The sequence below is a fragment of the Macadamia integrifolia genome, chromosome 7 (assembly GCF_013358625.1).
Source record: "Macadamia integrifolia cultivar HAES 741 chromosome 7, SCU_Mint_v3, whole genome shotgun sequence".
NCBI classification, from domain to species: Eukaryota; Viridiplantae; Streptophyta; class Magnoliopsida; order Proteales; family Proteaceae; genus Macadamia; species Macadamia integrifolia.
Window position 1 is genome coordinate 25084914 of NC_056563.1, and position 22635 is coordinate 25107548.

Sequence of the window (22635 nt, forward strand, 5' to 3'; positions counted from 1 at the left end):
ATTCAGCTTCCACCTTATTCTTCAAGCAAACCTATAACAGAAATTTAATCATACATTGGTCCCCATAATCTCATGGGTCCATCGTTGTTAGTGTCAAACTTTCTGACTGGAACCCAAATGGTTTTGTACTTTTTGGGTCTTTGGTTTTGCCTTTGGAATGGCTTTAGGTTTCTTTGAGTCCTCTGCTTTTCATAAGATCCATTTGATCTTTGAGGAGTATAGTATCTTTGAAATCTATAGAGTCCTTGGTTTTGGTATTTCCCTTGTGGTCTATAAGTCTCCCTAGGATAGTTCTTGTACCCTTGGAATTGTCTTTGGGGCCTCTCAATAGAGTATTCTCTTTGAGGTTGGGATTTTCTATACCTAGGCATAGGTCTAGAGTTTTCTTGAGACCTATATTGCCTTCTTAGGGGTCTGTAGTAGTAGGCATGGCTAACTCTTGATCTCTCAGTTTGAGAATTGGGTTTCTTCTTTTTCTTGGAGTGACACTAGTTTATGGAGTGTCATGTCTTTTTACAAAAACTACATTTAATGTAAGAGGTGGATGGTTGGTTTCTTTGGTCACCCCTTCTTGGATTCTCATTTCTAGATGGATTTTGTCCATTATAACCCAGTCATTCTCTTTCATTTGGACCCTTCCTTTGAGAACCAAGAAGATTGTCAAGGTTCTTTTGCCCCTGGGTAAAGGTGCAGAGGGTGGAGTTCAACTTGAAGTTTTCTTCTTCCAGTTCACTTACCTTTGAGGTTAGTGCCTCCACTCTCTTATTTAGTGTGTCAACCTCTTTTTCAAGTTTATTTTTATCAGACTCTAATTTTATACTTTCTTCATATAAGGCCTCGAAGGCTTCTTGAAGTTCCTCATTAGAGTCCCTTACTAAAAGTTCAGGTCGAGTTTGACATACCTCTTGTTCTTCATCTCCGATGGCCATCAAGGCGAGGTTGGTGACTTCTTCTCCAAATTCACTTTTCTCCTCTTCATCACTTGAGTCCCATGTGGCTACATAAGCCTTCTTCTTTGACTTATTTGGGCATTCGGTTCTGAAGTGTCCAGGCTTTCTGCACTCAAAACAAACTATATCTTTAGAAGGGATTTCCTTGGGTTTAATTTTTGTTTTACCTTTTTCCCCATAGGATTTGTCACCGTAGGATTTGTTCTTGTGTTGAAATCTTCCTTTCTTTTTGAGGAACTTGTTGAATTTCCTCATGATGAGTGAAATTTCTTTTTCCATGTCGAATTCTTCATCTTCTTCATCATCACTTACTTCTTCAATAGTTTGAGTTGATTTTAGAGCTATGGTTCTCCTTTTCTCAGGATTTGGTTTGTCGGCGTTCAGCTCTACTTCATGAGTTTGTAGAGATCCAAGCAAGTATTCCAAGCAGATTTTTGTCAAATCTTTGGCTTCTTCTAGTACTGTTTTCTTGGGTCTCCAAGCTACAAGTAAGGCTCTTAAGATTTTCCTGACTTTTTTAGCGTTAGTATAAGTCTTGCCTAAACCTTTGATATTATTCACAATATCAGTAAATCTAGTAAACATAGAAGTTATCGACTCATTTTCTTTCATAGAGAAGGATTCGTAATCAGAAACGAGTTGGTCTACCTTTCTTTCTTTTACCTTTGTTGTACCTTCATGTGTGACAAGAAGCATATCCCAAATCTCTTTGGCTGTGTCACATGCTATGACTCGGTTGAACTCTTGTTCATTGAGGGCACATTGAAAGAACGTGATAGCATGGAAGTTGTACTGGATGAGAGTGATGTCTTCAGCCGTCCATTCTCCTTCATCCTTCGGTACTGTCTTTCCATCAACTATTTTGGTGATGGTGTATGGTCCATTCTCTATGGCTCTCCATACAAGAATGTTGTGACCACACACAAAATTCTTAAATCTGCACTTCTAGAAAGAAAAGTTTTCTCCATTAAAGTAAGGGGGTCTCGAGGCATTCATGTCTTCTGGTGGTCCTTGGAATGTGGCCATAGTCTTTGGCTCACTTTTAAGACGATATAGTCTTAAATAAATTGAGCTCCCGCTCTGATACCAATTGAAATAACCTAGAGGAGGGGTGAATAGGTTACACTAGTGGAATTTAACTCTTTTCGATAAATAGGTCACAAGTGTGACTGCAAGTTAAAATAATGCGGAGAGAATAAAACAAGTACAACCACAACACAAGATTTATAGTGGTTCGACTCAATTCGAGTCTAGTCCACTCCCTACAAGAATCCTCTTGTAAGGTATTCCACTAGTTCTCCCTTTTAGTACAGTAGGTAGGGAAGAAAACCTTTACAATCTTTTTCACGGATAAGAGTATCCTTACAAATCCCCTTTCCAGGCAGAGAGACGCCTTTACAATCTCTTTTGGAGGTAGAGAGACACCTTTCTCTTTTTAGGATAAGAGAACCCTTACAATCCTAAGTACAGTCTAGAATTGTAAAAACAGAAATAAACAAGAAATAGTGGAATAAGAGGAATACCTCTAGTGTGGTGCAAATGATGAGAATGAATAATAAATGATGAATGATGCACCTTTTGTAAAGTCCTCTCTTATGGCTTTGACTTGCACAGGAAAGAGTAGAGGATTTTGATTGAGACTTGAGCCTTTTGTTGGGATTTGTGTAATAGAACAACTCAAGTAGAAATAAAATTCTTGAATGCTTGCAATAATGCTCTTAAAGCTCTTTCTTAATAAAAATTTAATTAAGAGTGGTTTGGGTATTTATAGGTGAACTTAGTGAAGCATTTTAGGCAGGAAATCAGGCTCTAACGGACATATTCTGGGACCACCGGTCGATCGCCATCGGTAGCCGGTCGACTGCCAAGAGCCGTTGAAGGCAAAATATAACTGTTGGGGCACTTCCAACCAGTCAACGGTCAATTGGGACTTTCAGCCAGTCGACCGCCTATGATCTCGGACAGTTCCGGTCTACTGGGGCTTCCAACCGGTCGACCGCCAACATGACATGCGTTGTTTTGACAGAATGCTCTCATACTGACCAGTCGTCAGTGTTTTGACCATAAATTTTTGGTCCAACTTTAGATTGATCTGAGATCAATTGCGTTGGAATCATAACTCAATTTCCTACAACTTTTATGAAGGTTTCATCTCCTGATACTAATTTTAAGATTTCATAAAATACCCTTGAGTCAGGTTAATGTGTGTTCCACACCACTTAGAGACTTTCCATACTTGGTCAAGGAATGCTCTATGGTCATTCTAGTATGATGCAATGCACATGCATGTGGTGAGTGCATCTATATATATGTGGAAATTACAAATTACATTAAAGTGACTAATCTATCCTAGTGGTCTTCTTCTTCACTTGAACTTTCCGCTCTTTGGCACTTTATCTTCTTTTCTTCTTGTTTGCAATTCCATGTCTTTAAGCTTCATGTCTTGATTCGACCTTCTAAGTGTTTCTTCAAGCTAATTACACTCTCTTCAAGATAATCACATTTTATCAAACCAAGTTAAAAGATGTATGTTTGTTTGTTAACACCAAAACATGGCAAGGAGTGTGGACATGTTTCCCAACAATAAATCCGGTACTGGTGGCATTTTTTGTAAATAGTTTATAAAAATTTTTAAAATTAATATTATTTATTAATATTTATTTTCATAAATAATTTTTAAAATTGTTTTCTTGGTCCAATTAGAATTACAGAATCTCTGAAATATTTTCTATAGACTGGGGATATGAAAGTATACACATGTCTCTTAGTCTATAATGTAATATTGTATTGTGGAGGGACTAATGCATAATAATCTACCTAAATTGGAAAATAATTGTTACATCACCTGGCATCACATGTGTTAAGTAACTCTGTATTATGAATACAATATTGTTAAGATGTATAGCATGCTACGTTGAATCCCAGTGGGACCCTACCCCTTTCTTATAGGTTCAACCTACATATACAACATTTTAATGATCATGAATTCTTTTTATGATCTAAGATTTTGGATCCTCATAAGAGATGAGATCTCATACTAGGATGGAGGAGATTGTTAGGAAAAAGAATTTCACATTATTTATTTTCCTATTGGTAAGAAAATAATTTTATAATTATTTATTTTCCTAATAAATTTGATCTTATCTTATATGATAAGATTGGTTTTGGTTTAGTTGTTGGCTCTAAATAGGAAACCCATTACTTAGCTGGACGTTACTAAAACACTAACTAATAGGGGATTTTGATTAGCTAAGAAGGTATAATATTGACTAAACCAAAACAAGTTATGGACGAGAGAATAGTTCTCACGGTTCTCACCCTCCTCTAGAAAATGCCTCTCCCATCTCTCTCTTCCTTTTGGAGTGAGCGAATTTGATGATTTGGGTTTTATGAAAACCCTAACTATTGTAGAGGAGCTTGGATCCAAGGGAATACAAAATTGTACGTGTGGGAAGGACTCACTGTGAAATGGCTAAGATCACGTGAAGGCTCTGCATGTCACACCCCACCTTAAAGTAGACCCAATTTACCATTAGGAATGTCGGCGCTGTGAGTAATACACGTACCTGTCTTACCACCTACCAGGATCTCTGATAGCAGTACCTTAATATATTCACAATCTCACAATACAAACCAATATAAGCAGCAGAATCAGAGTATAGTAGCGGAATTTATAAATAAAATGGGGCAAACATCTAATGGTAATATAATAGCAATAACCAAGTTATTCTGTTACATTCATCCATAACATATACTATAATCTCAAAATATACAATTCACAACTATATCCAAAAGTATCAAAAGATGATATACAATCTCATGGTGCGGCGTAAGCACAGTGGTCTCAAGCATAGTCCTTTTTGTGCTCCTCCACTTTTGGCATCCACCAGTTGCTCACACCGTACTCCAACCCAGAAGATATTAGATCACCCGCCATCAGTACCACAATACCTGCATCATCATCTAAAATGAGGTGTATACGTGGGGTGAGCTTTCCAACTTGCTCAGTGAGGGGTGGGGTCAAGCACATCCAACCAAGTCAATAGTAGTAAAAATTTATGAGTCATGATTGTGAAAATTAAACACATAGTCCATGATGCTCGTGATGCAGTTCATTTATTTATTATCCACCTAACAATACAAACTAAGTCTGGTAAATGCTACGACGGTGCATTAGGCTATATCTTTCGTCTCAGAAATGACATCGACTATGTAGTGATACAAACCCTAGCCGTGATTAGAAGCCTACCGGCCCCCGTATGCCTCCATGGGTCACCCAGAAAACCCCTGATAACCCCCTCCTAGCAGTCATGGCATCAGTAACACATCAACCACGCCGAATAGGTTCCCGCCTCTAGCAACAATCACATTGTATCGTGGGAGTGGCACTTCAAAAAGGCTCATCAAACATACAACAATGGGTTATCCAACACCTCAACCCCTATTGGCAAGGGTGCATAGCACAGGGAGTGATGCCTAACCACATATATACTACATACCTTCATAATGATACAGTTAGTATGGATTACATGATACCATAGAGACCTCAGTCACAAAGTGTAATCCATCTCCAAATACAGTCCAAGGTACACGATACTAGTGAGACCTTGGCCACAAAGTGAAACCCGAGACCGTTTACCTAATGTAGCATACAAATAGCAGCTGAGTATGGACTACGCAACACCGGCAAGACCTCAGCCACGAAGCGTATCCATTTCCAAATGTAGTCCCAGGGTACATGATACCAGCGAGACCTTAGCCACAAAGTGTAACCTGCGATTACAACTAACTCTAATGTACATAATCAATGCATGAATGCATCGTACATACGGCAATCACGGCACCGGTACCACCTCGGCCACATCGGATTCCATCACAAACACACACACATCCAACATACATATGGTGATCATGGTACCAGAAACACCTTGGCCACACCGGATCCCGTCATACATTCCATACAATTCATATCATGATTGTGAAATGACAATTTTAATTAAACAACTAATTCTAAGTATGTGAGCACAGTCCATCCCTCACCTGTTTTACGATCGATTGTGTTTATTTCGGCTTGGGTCCGACTGTTAGGATTTGTTCTGTGCACTTTGTAGGGGATGTTTATAGCATCATTCTAAGCTAATAAAATTCCATTTCCACCAAGCCGTTTGGGAGATACGTCGATCGAATGATGGAAACCTAGTTGGTCTTTTGGTATTACATGTTGCTGGAGCTCATCGGGCTTGGTTCAAGCTCAACAACAACACCGGGAGGGTAGAACACCCATCATAAAACCCTAACATGGTGTGTACACCAAGATTCCATCCATACCTAGCTTTTCTTAAGTCAAAATGAAGAGAGAGAGAGGCATAGGAGGTTGTACTTACCTCCGACGGCGATTCCAGCAACAAGGCGGTAGCTGGCACCAAGGAAGGCCTTCAATCCCCTTCTCCTTCCTCTTCTTCTTACTTCCTCTCTTCTTTCTCTCCTCTCCTACATTGGGCACAAGGGAAATGAGGAATGAATCCTCATTTCCCAACTTATAACTTAAGTTGGCTCTTAGGGTCCATTTGGTTTGGGGCACTTTTGAACCAATTGGGTTATGATGAGGACCGGTACAATTGGGTCCATAAGGTGTTCACATCAAGAGGAAGATGTGAAGGATGATTTGGGATCATCTGAAACCATTTACGATGTGAGTGGCGGGACCCACAGGCATCGAAACCTCAACAGCAACCAGTGGATGCACAAGAAACAGGCACCAGATTCATACCCAGGCTGCTTTCGATGGCTTGTTTCTGGTGGTCAAGCCAGCCTACTGTCTTGACAGCTTGTTGTCCCAGGGTTGGTCTTGCACGAGTGGTTTCCCTCGGTCATGCCAAATGATTCTCGATAATTATGATGCATACCAGAATTCAAGTGTGGGGAGTCGGGTCACTTACTATATGGGATCAGAAGGTATGAATCCCCTCCAACTAGATAGGCATGAAATGCATGAACACGTGGGGTCATCTCTACCCCTTTGAAAATGCGCAACCACGAACCAAAACCCGATCGTACATCTGATCTCTGATCCGAAGCCTGTCACAACAGTTCAAATTTGACCGGATTAGGTCACAGGTGTAACACTACACTTGTGGAGTTTTAGGTAATGATCGGAACCCTCGTATTGATTATTTATTGTATGGCCATCCCTACTGGTAGGATGATCCAAATTGCTTCAGCGAATACTTTCTTTCAGAAGATGCCTCATTGATAGACCGAGTAGGACATGGAGTTTGGCCTTCCGGTACCCTTCGACTGCATGAGTATTCCCACTTTTTCCTCTTTTTCCTTTCTAGACTCCATGTAATTAATGTACTTCCCACAGGTATCTCCTTAGGAGTATTCAGAGCTTAGCCGGATGTATTTCAACCTGGGACTATCCTTGTACCATCACATAGAGCATTTCCAAGATCTTATAATCCCTATTCCTTTGGCCTTTCCCATGTCTTGGTTCGGGTGCTAACCTCAGCCTTGTATCTATAGGATTTGGAGTTTTTCATGAAGGGTAAGGAGATTAGAAAGGATCCCAATAAAAAAATCAAGCTGATTCCTTTTTCTATCTGATAAATATTGTAGAAAACAAACTCTTTGAAAAAAGGGTTTGAAAATTATCACATTGGATGCCAAATAATTGGAAGAAGAAACCCCAAATATTTTTAGAGAGAACACCTTTCATGGGGAGATGACGAATCTCCTCAATGTGATGGTTGGCACAGCTGTTGCACTTGGATGCAATTTTCACCCTTAAGGTTTGAATGGATCTATCAAACTGAATTCTACCTTTCAAAAACTTCTAATTGAAAAAAGATATCTTGATTGGGACTGAAGAAGCCCATATCGATTTATCCCAACCAATCTTCTCGGACCTCGATCTAATAATTTCCCAAGTAGACTTTACAGAGAAATCACTAGACACAACTAGCATCCAAATAATTCTATCCTTCACAAATGAAATAGGAATAATCATAGACTTCAGGTAATTTTGTAAATCATTGGGAACATTTTTTTGTTGTAATAAAGTTGTGTTCCAAGAACCATCAGTATCAACAACATCCTTAACCTGCATGGATATATCAACACCCCCAACATTGCTCAAACAACCAATCAAAGGACCATAATCCGTCCATTTATCTAGCCAGAAATTTAAATTTCCTTCACCCACCAACCACTTAGAATTTTCAAAAAATATATCTCTAAGGATAAAAAGTCTTTTCCAAGTTTTTGCACCATTAGTAGGACAAGTAGCTATAAATAGATGATCACCTCTCAAATACTTTGATTTTCAAAATGTAGACCAAAGAGATGTATTAGTGCAAGTCCTCTATAAGGATTTCAACCGAAAGCAAGTGTCCATATCTCTAAAAGATTTTATTCCTATTCCACCTTCACTTACAGGGAGACAAAGAGTGTTGAAACTAACCCAATGATGTATCCTTCCAAATTCTGATTCACCCCATAAGAAATTAGAAATTCAGGTTTCTAATCTTTTCCAATTACCAATGGTAACCAAAGAAGTAGAAAGTAAATAGATTGGGATGCTGCAAAAAACATGCTTAATTAGAATAATTTTACCACCTGTTGAGAGCAACTTTCCTTTCCACCCTACAAGCTTATTTGAAACCTTTTCAAGGACCACATTAAAATGACAAATTCTAGCCCTCAACTGAGTGAGAACGAATTAGGAGTGTGTGGAGACGTAGGAGACATAATCTTTTAGGAGAGAGAAGCACCGGTTTTGTAGAAAGGAGAATGTGCAACGCTCCTATGGTTTCCTTGCTAGGAAATCCTGATCTTCATGACGGCCATGGCCACCAAAGACTAGAAGGAGGTTGTGGGGATGGCTGGCCTATGGATCCGTTTCTTGTGGGAGAGGTGCATCTCATTCCAGGCCGTGCTCCATTAACGACTCTAAGTTTTGCAAGTGGAGGCGGTTTCTTCATGCAGGTGAGGGGAGACCTGTTCAGGCACGTCCACAAGAAGCACTTATTCAGGCACGACCACAAGAAGCATAGTAGCAGGAAGAGCATCCTCAAGAAGAACGACAGAGTTCTTATGTCACAGCTTGGGCAACATGACTTGGATTAAAATCCCACATGAAGCATATGTGTGACAGGTTCAACATCACAGGTTTGCACTTCTTGGAAAAGTTAATTTCAGAATCACCTCAATGGATAGGGTTCAACCCTTGGTTCAGTCCTAGGAACTTAAAGAGGAAGTCTATCTTAAATCCTTATGCAAAGGTTTTGTACTTTTTCGCTTTCATACTGAAGCGGAGATGATGGCCATATGAAAGAGAGGACCAGTGAGGTTTGATGGATTACTTCTGGGTTTTCAGCAATGGCATTCAGAGTTCAAAGTAGATGAGGAAGAAATGACCAATAGGCTAACCTGGATACGTTTTCCAAATCTCCCGCAAGAATACTGGGACGAAGTAATCCTCCTTTCAATAGCTAAGGCTGTGGGCCGACTTGTGGCCATTGATCGACAAATGAGGGAATCGTAATATGGCCACTTTACATGGGTATATGTAGATGTGGACGATTCACAGGCAAGAGTGGAAGAAATTTATGTGGAGAGGGAGAATCTCACCTCGGCATACCTTTTTGTATTCTAATAGGTAGTGGAATTTGAGGATCCGCCTTCCCATTGTGCTTTGTGTCGCCGGTATGGGCATAGGGCCGCAACATGCCAATTGAACATTAAGGAGAATGAGGCTGAGCCTGCTATACCTGGGGCAACTTATGTGGACTAACAATATAGGCTTAGAAGACAGCAAAGGCAATGGAGGCCTAGGCAAGTCCATACTACAATAGAGAATCAAAATCTTGATTTGGCTTCAGTGGAGAACAAACGTTCAGCTTTGGGAGGTAAGGATGCAAGGGAGGATAGCACGAGGGTGCACTCAAGAGCCAATTTGGTTTCAAATTTGGGGGATTATGGTGCTGCTAAGTTTGCTGCTATTGTGGAAGAGGAGGATTGTGCGGGTGATATAGAGGTGGTTCTGGATTTTAATTCATCACATACATTGCAAACATGGAAGTTCTTAGCGATCCAATATCTACTCCGATGATGGTAGCAATATTCGATGGGGGTTGAGTTGCTATTGTGGAGTATGACCTATCTCAAGCCACAACTGAGCAAGATTGTCTGCCCAGGCCATTGGAGAAATGCAACAATAGGGTCGATGTGGGGGATGTTTCAGAGATAAGTGCTCAATGTGTGAACAAAAAGAAGAGAAGAGGAGCTAAGCTATTAATGGTGGATGGGCTGTTAAACCAGATATCCAATGAGGGCAATGAAGGTCGTCGAGTTACGCATAGCACCAAAATAGTTACCCAATGAAGAGCATCTTTTGGAATATAAGGGTTGTAGAAAATAAGCGTGCACGAGCTGAACTCAAATTGCTTATCAGGGAGCATGTTCCGCTACTACTGTGTTTGGCAGAGCCAAAAGTAAATCCAAATAAGTGTCCCTGTAAACTCTTTTCATCCCTAGGATACAATTCTGATTTTATTACTAATAGTAGAGTAGATGCAAATCCAAATATCTGGTTTTTTTGTAAGGAAAGCATTCAGCGACCTTCAGTAGTTCTATCCTCTGACCAGCATATTACAATGCATATGGAGGTGCAGGGTGTTAAATGCTTTATTTCTGTTGTACATGCTAGTTGTTTTAGGTTGATGCGTAGGCAGCTGTGGTGCGATTTATGCACCATTTCAGGTTTGATGCAACCATGGATGATAATAGGGGACTTTAATGCCTGTCTATTCTCTCATGAAAAGAGAGGCCCTGAGAATTTCAACTTGGGTCCAGCGGAAGAATTTACGGCGTTCATGGAGACATCTAGTGTCACAGTCCTTCCCTCTATTGATTGCAAATACACATGGACGAATAATAGGCAGTGCGGAAATGTCAGGGCAGTTTTGGACTGTAGCTTGTGCAATGATGCATGGATGAACAAGTTCACAGGAAGTGCTCAATGTGTGCTGCCACGTGGTTATTCTGACCATTCAGCTCTAGTTGTAGAATGTAAAGGTGTGCCAAAGCTGATAAATGCACCCTTTCGATCATGAGGACTTTAAAGCCTTTGTGCGGACTTCATGGAGTATACCAATTAATGGTTCCCCACTTTATGTGGTCACCAAAAAATTGACAAGGCGTAAAGGTCCATTGCTAGCAGGGGCTATGGAGGTCTTTCCTCACATTGATCAAGAGGTATTAAAGATGGAAAATAATCTGGAAGAAATCATGAAGGAAATAGAGGTTGATGGGTCAATTGATGAGCTTTTTGAGAAGGAACAAGCAGCTAGAGGTGATCTTAATAAAGCAGTGCTTTTTCAGGAAAAGCTATCGGTGGAAAAATCTAGAAATAGATGGCTGAAATATGGAGATAGATGCTCAAAATTTTTCCACCAGTCCACTAAGGTGAAAAGGGAAAAAACTATTACAAGAGAACTACACACAAATAATGGAGGAATACACATTAATCAGGAGGTGATTGGAAAAAGAATCGTGGACCACTTTGATGACTTTCAGTCCTATTGCATCCACCGCATGCTCGCATCATGTATGAAATAGATGAAGGAGCTATGAGTGCCATGAGCTAACTGTAGAACTTGTTTGTAGTCTTGAAGAGGAATGTTCTTATATTATATTTCTGATGTAAAGAATTGCTTTCCTAAGTGGGTTTCGGATAAAAGGTGTCCCTCCTCCTTAAGGAAAAAGTCCAAATACGTGACTCAGGGGCAATCTCGTCAAATTCATGTCAAGTCCTGAGAAGTCCCGAGAAAATCAAGAGGTAGGACACCTAGTGGGAAAAATAATAAGGAACGTATAACTTTATTACATGGAATATCTTATGGGAATATATTAGATAAGCCATTTGTATGAATCTCCCACTTATGACATTAGGTGGACCAGAGGCATCAAACCCTATCCACCCCCTATCATTAAGCGGACTAACTTTGGATGGATCATTGGTGGTTAATCTAGTGAATATGCAAACAAGGGATTGGGAATTCAAGAATCCTAAAATAAGCCACTTTTGGTTTAGGCACAATTCCACACCTCAAGTATTCTCCACGGTCCCTTTGGACGTGTAAGGGTAATTGGTTGACTCGCCTAAGTCCAGTATTACCTCTGTCATCTCTCTAAGATTGTCTACTACCAAATTATTATAGCCCAGTTAGTATGGACCCACATGACTCTGAATCACCCGAACAAGACTGGGTCTATCCCCTCGAGACCTTACAAATATAAATGGCTAAAGTAAAGAGAGGGATAGCTCAGATATTGCATGCACTTCAGAATCTTCCCAGAACTAATCCTAGGAATGAGCCGGCATCGGCTATGGGAGATGTGGATCAGAATGGAGCTACAGATTATTGTGGGAACTCTTCCCGAGTTGACTCAAAAGAACTAAAGCAAGTCAGGCCAACCGATCAAAGAGGATCTTCACCTACCCATCTGAATGGTCAATAAGGAGCCTATTCTAGGGTCCCTCCTCCTAGGGTAGCAATTGAAGATGAGGAAGAGGAGTTTGCCGCACATGTTCGAATGGAACCTCCAGAAATGGATAGAGAATGAAAAGTTTGGGAGCAATTGGAAAATATGTTTCGAGCAGGAAAGGGCTTGGAAAGTCAAATAATAGATTCTAATGAAATAAGTTTCTTTTCTAGGGTAAGGATTCTTGAGAAATTCAAGTGGTAGAGTGATAGGTTTAACGGGTCAGGGGACCCCAAAGCTTAACTTAAAGCTTCCTCAGCATCGCCAAGTCGTGGCAGCTTCCAGATAACTAGATGGGGCAAGCCTTTATGCTAACCCTATCAGGACCAACACTAAGGTGGCTCACACAGTTAGAGTCATCCCAAACTCAGAATTGGGCGACGGTGGTGAAAGCCTTCACCAAACACTACTCATACAACACCGAAGTGGATGTGAGGTGATGAGAACTTGAGACTTTGAGGTAGCAGCCTAGAGAAGGATTCATTGCCTTCTTGATGAGGTTTAAAGATAAGGCCGCCAAGATGGCATATCGGCCTTCAGAAGCAGAGCAAGTGAAGATGTTGATAGAAAACCTATCAAATCCCTATTATGATGTTCTTTACTATCAGCATTTGCAAACTTTTGATACCTTAATAGCCACTGGAACACGCATGGAGAATAGAATTTTGAGAGGCTCAGTATCAAGGCTCCTCCCAAGATGCAAGCAAGAACACCTAAGTTGGACAGGGAAAGGGTCCAGAAACTAATATGGTGAGTACAGTTCAGCAGTCAGTCTCACCAGCCACTTCTTCACAGCCCTTCATAATACAAGCAAATGCACCTGCTCAAAAGGCCCCTCGCCCAAGAAGGCAATTTTCTAATTTGGGAATGCCCGTAACGGCCATATATGAGAAGTTAAAGAAGAAAGGATTACTCAGGACAGTGGCTCCATGAGTGATCAACAACCCTCCTCCAGCTTGGTATAGGGATCATGAATATTGTGCCTACCACACTCAGAAAGGGCACAATACTAAAAGAATTTTAGGTTTACAGCATGTAATTCAGGACTTGGTCGACAATGGAACCATTAAGGTCAACGTTAAGCAGCCTCCCAATGTCAATACCAATTCACTCCCTGATTATGTAAACAATCTGGATGAATAAACTATAGAGAGTGATCCCACTCAACTTATTGTACCTAGAGTTTGGAAGAATCATATGAATGCTAAAGCTTATTGGAAAATCATGAGTCAAAGGGTTGGAATAATAAGGACTCCCAGAAGAAGAGAATCATCAGAAGAAAATCAAAAGATCGGACTCCCATCGTTAATCCTTCCTCATCAACAGAAGAATCCACCACACCACATAACCAACCTCCACCATACCTCCCACCTTCACCATATTATTAGCCTCCACCATACCATCAACCTTCCCCCCACCATCAAGGAGAAGGAATCTCCTCATCCTATCACCCCCAATCTTCATATTCTACCTCTCACATTACATCATCTTCATAACACCCTGCTTCGTATCCCTCATCACCCTCATACAAATCCCATTCTCAAGGTTTGGTGTATAATCTAAACGAAGGATGGACGGATGGGTACAATTGGAAGGATATGCTTGCACTACCAGATTCCCCAAAGATGACTTCATCAATAGGAACAATGAATGCTTTAGGAGAAGACTAGGAGGGTGATCCCACTTCTCTAATTCAGCCTGTTACATCTTCAGGACAATCTAGAGGTAATTGAAGAGGCTACAGTTGATCTTCTTAGAGCAGTAACCGCATTGGCCATAGGGGAATAGGTTAAAGAACACATCTCCCTAATCCACATAGGGAGTGACACTGAGGATGATGAGCCAGGATTGGTCCAACTTCAAGCCATTGATGTCAAGACCAATCCTATGGAAATCTTCTGGTCCATACACTTTGAATACTACAAGCATTTGGATGCCAGAGAGTTTGATGGACCAGAAGAATCTGATGAAGAACCAAGTGAGGGAGAAATCAATGAAGAAGAGGATGATGACGATGACGATGAAGATGAGAATGAAGATGAAAAGGATGGAGATGACTCTGATTCTCAAGAGGATGATGGGCGTCTAGATTGGGATGACTACCAAGGACCTTGTTACAAGGACAATGATGATGAGTCAGAATATTATTACTCACCAGATCACTAAACATCTTTCTCAGTCTATGCTATTAGTGGATGATTTAATAGTTGATCAGACAGGTGGCATTTACCCTTCTCTCTATATGGGAGGAGATGATTCTACGTCAGATTCAGAAAGTGATGAAGGATCTAGAGAGCCAATGCAAGTTTATCTGGATGAATCTGAATCCACATTAGAGATGGAGGAAAAGTTGTGTGAAGTGTACTCCAATACATTGAGAATGCAAGAGAGGGTGGAAGAATTTGGCGACAGGCTGGGTGAAGTAACAATCAATGATCGTTACTATCATGAGCAATTGGATGATCCAGAGGAAATAGGGCCAAATGACACTTTCGTAAAGGCGGTAGACGCTGCATTCCAACAGCTTTGCAATGCAGTCAATAAGCTATGAGCCAGGGTTGTGGATATTTGTGGAGGACCTCGACTTCCCACCAAAAGCAAGGAAAGAGAATCAGAAGAAGAAGATGATTCTTTCGTAGGGATGATCACCCTAACAAATAGTGATGATGAGGACTGCTATCCCATAGAGATAATTATAAAGAAACCTGTCGACATGATGGAACTAGCAGCTTGAAGGGCAAGGCTCTAGCAGTAGAACAACCAAGGGCTAATGAGGTCGAAACTAGCAGCTTGAAGAAAGAACCAGAAAACCTAATCTTGGCTCAACTCAAGAAGTCCCAAGCAAACATCTCAATGTGGGGATTGTTAATGGCATCCCCCACACACCGTGAAGCAGTCTTGAAGTCTCTCACCAATGTACAGGTGCCGATCGAGATACATTCGGCACATTTGGCACATATAGTAGGGGCAACATATTCGGTGCAGTCCTTGATATTCTTAGATTTAGAGCTTCCCAAAGGGGTCCAGCACAATTGAGCTCTCCACATCATAGTAGAATGCCTTGCCAAAGTGGTTCCCCAGGTTCTTGCTGACAATGGGTCCACTTTGAATGTGCTACCATTGAGATCGGAAAAAAGTATTGGCATCAACTTGGACGAAATGAGGCCAACCACCCAAACCATACAGGCGTATGACAATACCAAGAGGAAGATCCTTGGCAGCATTACCCTTGCTATAAAGATTGGCCCAGTGAAGTTTGACATTAATTTCAAAGTCATTGATATACCGACGGCCTTTAACATGCTCTTAGGAAGGCCTTGGTTGCATCCTATGAAGGCAGTGTCCTCTAGTCTCCATCAAAAAATGAAATTCATCTATAAAGGAAAGGTGATCACAGTAACTAGAGATCTCGAAGTGGTGAATACTTTGGCCTATATTGAAAATGGGGAAGAATAGGACTAGGAAGTCCAACTGAGTAGTTTTAAATTAGATACAACTTGTGCAGCCATTACCAAAGAAGGGCCACAGGAGAAAGTCCCAACTAACTATAAAGCCATCTGAAGTCCGCCAGTGAATCAGATGATGAAGAATATACAATATTTTCCTGGCATGGGACTAGGGAAATATCATCAGGGAGTTCCAAAGCAGCCTAATTTGGCAGTGAACAAAGGAAAGAATGCTCTCAGGTACAATCCTCCGACCACCAAGGGGCAGAAAGTGCTAAGGATGACTAGGAAGATCTCTGTCTCTTACTATCCTACTCCCAATGGGTATTTTGTAAAAGATGGAGAGGATTTTCCCTTTTATGGAAATGTGGAGCCATAGTTTAATAAAACTGCAGCAAAGATGCAACCCAGATTTGAAGTGTTTTTTCAAGACAAGTTCGACTGGGTGACTCATGAAGTGGAACAAAAGAAAATGTTAGTCAATGAAAGTGACCAAGACAGTTACATCACTGGGCTAGAAAAAATTGCACTGATTGAGATTGGGTCTTCCTCTGGTGATCCTACAACATTAATCCAATCGAAGGAGGCACCTAGTCCTCGAGTTCTCATGAAGAGAGAATGGGAGAAGAAGATAAGGCTCACCTGGAGTCTGTCGCTTCCCATTGATTTGAAAGGCTTCATTTGCTCTCTCCTACGAGAGCCAAGATCCTGAAAGCTACATGAGCTTAAGCTTCATCCTTTCAGAGGAAGAAGTGTGTATGCAAAGCAAAGAAGAGCACAGAGAATGATGGCCTGTATGTACTATGCCCAAACCAATTGCAATGGGAAGTCTCATGACTGTGGTCAAAGATGTGATCGAGGAACCGGGATGGCATCCCTCAACAGGCTCGAAAGATGGACTTTATAGAAAAGGGATTGAGCAGTCTCCACCAATCTTCACTCCTCAGAAAGTTTGGCTTCCGAGAGTATGAGATTGATCAGCTGGTATTTATAAAGAAGCAAACACCTGTCCAGAGGAACCATTGCACCACAGAAGAAATAGCAGTAACTTTTTCAAAAGGAGAAGAAGGCCCTTTGCCACACCTCCTCATCCATCAGGCCACTGAACCACTTCTGAACTGGACAAGCATTGGAGAAAAATTCAATTTTGCTCATGTTATTGAGTCAACCAGCCTTAATACCCCTAGCAAGAGCATCAAGCTAGTTATCAAGTCTGTAGTTTATGATTCTGTGTCAACCTCCCCTCTTGAGGAGAGTCTAGAGTCCTTGTATGTTGAGTCTATTACTCCTCTCACAAATGAAATTTCTGATTTCAAGTATGACTTGCCTCCTTTTTCTGATGATGATCTAAATAAACATCGAGAATCAATAAAACAATGCAAACTAAGGAAAGCCCAACCCCCATCCGTGAGGATACTCGGGTTATTAATCTAGGAACCAACCAATGCCTTTGAGAGGTAAAAATTGGCAATACCCTTGATGATGAAGAAGCAGAATAGATGATTAGTCTTCTGAAGGAATTCATTGAGGTCTTTGGTTGGTCTTATGAGGATATGCCTAGTATCGACCCCAACATCGTGCAGCATCAATTGCCGACTAACTTTGGGGCAAAGTCAGTAAATCAGAAGCTCTAAAGAATATAGTCAGAATAGAGTGAGAAGATCAGAGAAGAAGTTGGGAAGCAATGGAATACAGGGTTTTTACAAGTGGTGAAGTACCCCCAATGGTTGGCCAACATCGTACCAGTACCGAAGAAAGATGGCAAGGTACGAATGTTCGTGGACTTCCGAGATCTTAACAATGTAAGCCCTAAAGATGACTTCCCATTACCTCACATTGATGCATTAGTGGATAACACAGCGGGACGTGCTTTGTTATCATTTATGGATGGATTCTCGGGATACAACCAAATAAGCATGCACCCAGAAGATCATGAGAACACAGCCTTCATCACTCCATGGGGAATCTATTGTTACAAGGTGAGGCCTTTTGGACTAAAGAACACCAGGGCAACTTATCAGAGAGTAGCTATGGCCATATTACATGACATGATGAACAAAAATGTGAAATTCTATGTGGAATTCATTATAGTGAAGTCAAAAGATTGGCAGGGACATATTCCCGTGCTAAGGTGTTTCTTTGAAAGAATCAAGAAGTATCAGTTGAAGTTGAACCCTCAGAAGTGCGTATTTAAGGCAACAACAGGAAAGTTGTTAGGTCTCTTGGTGAGTGAAAGAGGTATTGAAGTCGACCCTATCAAGATCAAGGCAATTCAAGAAATGCCCACACCTCGGACGAAAAAGCAAATACGAGGATTTTTGGGTCAAATCTAATATACTAGCAGGTTCATAGCTCAGTTGACTACAATCTGTGAACCAATTTTCAAGCTGTTGAAGAAGGATCAGCCCATGGAATGGAATGACGAATGCAAACAAGCTTTTGACAAAATCAAAGGATACGTTATGAACCCACCAGTATTGACACCACCGGTGGAAGAAGAACTGCTTCTGTTGTACTTATCTATAGGCTCTTTGCTAGCACAGAGAGAGATAGAAAAGGGGACAAAGCATGCCATATATTACCTCAGGAAAAGTTTCAAGGAAAAAGGCATTTTTCTGCCCTCTCAGGTGGGCTGGGACCGGTGGACTGAACAGCCCACCTGAGAAGACCGGTGGGCCGAACAGCCCGCCTAAGAAGGAAGGCCCTCAGTTCCCACCAGTAGGGTGGGACCAGCGGGCTGACCAGCCCACCTGAGAAGATCGGTGGGCCATGACAGGTGTATTGTCCGACCCACCCGAGAGGCCCCCAACGTGATTTTTGTGTCCGAATGGACCCAAAAAGGACGTGCAACCTTCTTTTATGATTCTAAACATGTTTTTGTTATCAAATCTCGTTATTTTTTACCCCAAAGTGGTGAGATGCTAACCCCATTCTCTTATGATAGGTTCACCAAAATTTACGTTTCTCGCATCGAATCTCACCCGTACCGGGCGTGAGTCTTTGTACACGATAAGTAAGTGAGGAGAGGACGTTTGACTTTATTTCAAGGCTTGTTTGGCATCATTCATTTGTATCTAGACTAGCCATGTCATCATGCAAATCATGTGTAGCTTAGTCATCCTCATATGATTATGACATGTGTGTTGTGTTTTACATTCTCAATGCTAAATGATTGATGTGCATACGTGATGCATGACGGGATCACTGTGCATGATGCATTATTAGACTAGATGCCGTAGTCGGCTTGAAAATGAGTGCATTGGTGGCCCGTGGAATGGGACGCGGTGGCACTATGCAATCGTAATATGTCATATAGGAGCATGCGGTTTAGGATTATCATCTTCCCTGCTACGACCCTTCCCAACAGGGGTTGAGGTGTTGGGTTATCACTTGAGGGGAAGCAGTGGTTGCGGGTGTCGGGTCACTGTGGTGGTTAGACATACGCTCGGCTAGTCATTAGGATAGTCGACATGCTTTACTTTTCTGAGTACTCATAGTGGGCCTTCTCCGACAGCCCTATGGGCGTATCGCATGATGGAGTTCGCGGCTCGTACCCAGAGCATACGCGCACTGTGGTTGTAGTAGCGTCAAACCAAAGACTTAGTAATGTTGTTTAGGTGGATGAGATTTAAAATGAATTGTATAGCATATAGTGCATATGGATGTGATTGTTGCGTGGATTGTTGTGTGGTCCTTCTTTTCACTTACTGAGCTAGTGAGATCATCCCACGTGCGCACCTCTTTTAGATGATTTTGCAGGTCACCAGCCTGAAGATCAAGGGTCTGGCCCCACCGTTGAGTTTTCATATGAGGATTGGTGGGTCCCCGAGGAGTATGAGCATAGTACAGATTGCACGTGCGAGGGCTGTGCTGCGGGACTGCAGTATTGACACCGTACAGAGTTTTACTTTTTGATTCTTTTGATGACCCCTTTTTGTGTACTTGATACGTGAATTGTTATTCTTTTTATGTAAATATCATGCCTGCGGGCCCACATGTATTTATCTATATACTACAATTTGGGTATCAAGTATATTGGGGGTATTTATAGGTAAATTAAGTCTTCCGCTAAACTTTTGAACGTTTATCTTAGATGTGTGTATGCTATGGTTAAGTACTGTAACAAATGATCTGGGTAGGTTTGGGTTAACCGGAGTTAACCCGATCACTGGTTCGGTTCTATGTGAACGGGGTGTGACAACGGTGGTATCAGAGCGTGATGTTCTATCCACTCACAGCATACCATTTAGACCCCATAGAATCTATAATAGGAAATGGGATTGGGTAAATGTAAAAACTTTAAAGAATTAAAAGCCAAAAAAAAAAAATGGTTGCATTTAATTATTGCATTTCATAGCATGCATTAGAGAAAGTTTGCTTGGAATAAATAAAACATTAGTTATTTGATTTCATAACCCATCGAGTACGGATTTAACAAAATTTCGGCAGCATAACGACGCTAAAACAAGATTTCCCAAATTTTTCATACATAAGCACCTGATAGACAACACATATATACAAATAAGCACAGATAAAGACTAACTAACGTTGTTACAGCTAAATTACAATAAGTTATCAAGTATACAAAGCTAACCACAAGTCACCAACAACATCATAACACCATACTAGCAAGTCCAATTATAGAGGCAAGTAAAAAGTTGATTTAGATAGGTGAGCTAAGTCCTCAGAGACCCTCGTCATCGTCTAGCTTGACTACTCCATCCCTCCTAAGCCTCGATTTAACGTTGAGTCGACGGTCGTAGTAATCAAACCTGGAATTCACCAGTTGTACATCCCTCCGGAGCCGGGAACAATCCGCTGAAATAGAGTTGGCCGTTGTGTCTAAATCCTCGCCCAATCTTAGGAAGGAATTCTCTAATGTAGCCTGCCTTTCTAAGATATTTTCCTCTCTAGTAGCACTCTCATCTAGTCTTCTCAGAAGCTGATCTTGCCCATCTTTCAAGGCCCTCATACTAGTCATCATACTCTCAAAGTCAAATGCACCACTCACAGGTGGTGGGGATCTGTGCTGTGGGCCTGCAGCCCTCGCAAAGTTAGGATCAGCGTCTCTCGAATCAAGAGGCTCCTCCTCGAGGATATCCTCATCCAGAAAATCCTCCTCCTCGAATTGATGAACATAATCCTCATCCTCCTCACAAATTTTCTCCTCTATGGGGACATCCTCCCTGTGGGCATTTCCCCGTCCCTACCTCCTTAAGCTCCTGCCCCCTAAGGTACATCCATAAGAGCTTGGAGACCCATCCTTTGTAGGTTTTCCCTGTTAAATTTGTCCACTGGAGTCTTTCCCTCCTCACCACTCAAATCCACCCCAAAGAACTCAAAGATCCTAGTGAGGGTCCTACCATATGGGAAACCTCCGTCCTCAGGGTGTGTGGTATGATGCTCCATAGTCTTAAGCATAACGTAGGGCAAACATAAGTGCTCGGCTCCTCCCTCCAAGGTCTTATAGATGCAGAAGGCTATGTAGGCCTCTATGAAGCCTACTTGGTTCCGGTGACCTCCTCTAGGGAGTAAATTAAACTGAACCAAGCGAGCAAATACACGAACCTCTAGGTAAAATGTTGTCTCAGAATCCGGGCGCACCTTGCTGCCACAAATGGTCTCGTAAATGTGGTCCTACATCTCTGAACTTAAGGATGGGCCCACGGGCTTCCTCCTTGGGGGACTGTAGAATTGATGCCCAAATGATGAAATATCTAAGATACTAGCAAGGGTGTCCACAGTCAAGAGAATGTTCACCCCCTTCACCATACTGGTGATTGAGTATTCCCCATACTGGTAAGAGACCTCCAAATTACAGTAGAATCTTCAAACCAGTTGTTCATAGCATGGACGAGATCGATGTTAAGGATGGACTGCCAACCCAGTGCAGTAAATCTCTCTTGAATTTGAATCTTGTTGAAATCACTAATTACCATGGTCTTCTCCATCATCACAGACCTCTTTAGGAAGGTCTGCCAATTAGTTTTCACCCTCAAACTCCGGAAGAGTCTCTATCATAGTTTAAAGGATCGATGGTTGTATGTCATTGTTGCCTTGTGCGAAGGGCTGGGGAACTAGTCCCTATACTTTTCCATTTAGAAGTAGTGGACCTACGTCGATTGGAAGAGGATGCGGGTTCCTTGCCCTTGCGAGAAGACATCCTAGCAAGAAAAGAGAAGGAATAATGATAAGTAAGGATGTTGCATAACAAAGGAAGCAAATAGGTGGGTGAGTAAGCATATGTAAATGCACCTAAATACATAATGTGGAGTATTATAAAAAGAGGAGTGGTTAAACCATGGAGAAATGAAGAGGAGGAAGCCCCCAAAACATGACATCCACTAGCATGTTGCAAATTAGAAAAGTAACAAAGGAGTATAAAGCATGGCAAGTGAGAAGTGATGGAAAACCCCAAATTTCAATGTGCAAGTTCAATCTAAGAAAATGAAAAATCCCATAATAGTGTAGAACTTGAAGCTTACATGTCTATGAATGAAATGCCTATCATTATACAATCAAGATTATGCAAAGAAATTTTCTATTATGACATTGAGGCACAAGGAATGAAAGAGATTTAAGTTGTCCACAAGTATGGAATGATGTGAAGAGAATCATAGAAACCTAGAAATTTTTTTCAAGAAACCCAACACAAAAGAGATGGGTTTTCATGGAAAAGAGATGGATTTTCA